Raw genomic sequence first — 2,191 nt, 5'->3', positions numbered from 1 at the left:
TCACAAGGATCTGAGTTCAAATCCCACTCCTCAAGCTCATAAATCCAGGCTGACGCATGACTGCCCTATTCAACTGCGATGTTTAACCGGGGGTGGGTGGGCGGTACACTACTTGCGAGAGGAGCAAGGGAGTTATCCTGGTTTCTTGACTGACATTAACACAGTCAACAAACAGAGTGCCTGGTCACTATCCCATTTCTACTGGTAGGAATCGCTGTGCAAAATTTGTTGCCATGCTTCCTACGTTACAACAGAGACCACCTTTCAAAACATACTGTGCGTAGTGCCGTAAAAATACAAGTTTTTCTTTCTTTTGTTAGAAAAAGCTATTAAACCCAGGAGACAGTAAGGACAGCTTAAGAGAGATATGCATGGAAAGTTCTTTACACAGAGGGCGGTGGGTGTCTGGAACATGCTGCCAATGGAGGTGGTAGATGTGGGCACAATAGCGCCATTTAAGAGATATCTAGACAGGTACATGGATGAGCAGGGAGCAGAAGGATACAGATCCTTGGAAAATAGGTGACAGGTTTAGATAGAGGGTCTGGATTGGCACAGGCTTGGCAGGCCGAAGGGCCTGTTCCTGTGCTGCAAGGTTCTTTGTTATTTGTTGTTCTTTGACTGTAGATATTGGAAGTCAGAGTCAATAAATGTGAAGATTGATGGGCACAGGAGGTCAGATGGCATCCAGGGAGCAGGAAAGTCAATGTCTCAGTCCGAAACATTGACCGTCCTGCTCCTCGGATGCTGTCTGACCTGCTGTGCTTTTCCAGCATCACACTCTATTGCCCCATTGAACCCAAGAATGCTTATCCCTGAGCTCTCGTGCTGCAGCCTGGCATCCACTGTCTTTGAGTGCCCAGTATCTGGGGCCCCAGTAACACTGTCCAGGTTTCTCACCAATCAACAAATCTGTATGTGAGACAAAAAAACAGAAGAGTGCTGGAAGTACTCAGTAGGTGTGAGAGCATCTATTGAAGGAGATTAAGAGGCCAATATTTAGTGGTCTGTGCACTGAGTGTGGGATTTGACAACTTCAGAGGCAATGAACAGCTCACCCCCAGCTACTCCAGTGCTGTCTATTGGGCTCCCATCCCTGCCTCACCAGAAACTGTTGGCTGTGAAGACAGAGCAGGATGCCTTAGGGAGTTGAAGGACATTGTTGGAGAGCCAGCCATGAAGAGTCAGGAAGGAGTCTTCCGTGTGTGTGTGTGTGTGTGTGTGTGTGTGTTTGTGTGTGTGTGTGTGTGCGTGTGTGTGACATATGTGTTTGCATGGTGTGTGTGTGTCTATGTGACATGCATTTGCATGTGGGTGTGTGTGTGCGTGTGTGCATGTGTGTGTATGTGTATGGCATATGTGTGCATGGTATGTGTGTGTATATGTGTGGTGTGTGTGTGTTTGTGCGTGTGTGCATCTGTGTGGTCTGTGTGTGCGCATGTGGCATATGTGTGTGCATGGTGTGTGTGAGTGTGTGCGTGTGTGGTAGGGGGGTTGTCATGGGGAGCAGTTGTGTCATGGGGAAGAGCAACGGCAGGGGTTGTCTTTAACAGGCAAACATCTGCATCCCATCCCTAGCCCCAGGCCACGGCAAATGGCCTCGATCCAACTGGTTTCCCTGTGGAAAGAACAGCTTTTGGCACCTTTAAGTGTCCATTAATTGACTACTGAAGGGTCTTGCTGGAAAAGCACAGCCGGTCAGGCAGCATCCGAGGAGCAGGAGAGTCGACGTTTCGAGCATAAGCTCCTCATCAGGAATCTCTTCATAAGCTCTTCCTTATGATCAGCTTACGCTGGAAACATCGACTCTCCTGCTCCTCGGATGCTGCCTGACCAGCTGTGCTTTTCCAGTGCCACACTTTCTGACTGATCCCTAGCATCTGCAGTCCTCACGCTCTCCTACTGAAGGGTTTTCACTTTAGACCGGTGATCAAGATTGCCCACTGACCTTCTCACCCTGAACACCCATCTCTGAGTAGGTGGGAAGAGAGGCAATTATCCCCCCAGGGCCAACCCTGCCTAATTATTTACCCTTCGTGCCAACTTCCTTAGCACTAACCGAAGGGGCCAACACACACTTCATTCACATTTCAAATGTATTTCTTCTTCAGAGCTGATGGGTGATAGAGACATGATGAGATCTACTTCACTAAAGCTAAGGAGAGAGAGGGAGAACAAAAGGGAAGGTTGA

The sequence above is a fragment of the Chiloscyllium plagiosum genome, unplaced genomic scaffold, assembly GCF_037043375.1.
Source record: "Chiloscyllium plagiosum isolate Xiang-an unplaced genomic scaffold, Cpla_swu_hap1 HiC_scaffold_14, whole genome shotgun sequence".
NCBI lineage: Eukaryota > Metazoa > Chordata > Chondrichthyes > Orectolobiformes > Hemiscylliidae > Chiloscyllium > Chiloscyllium plagiosum.
This window is presented reverse-complemented; position numbering follows the sequence as displayed.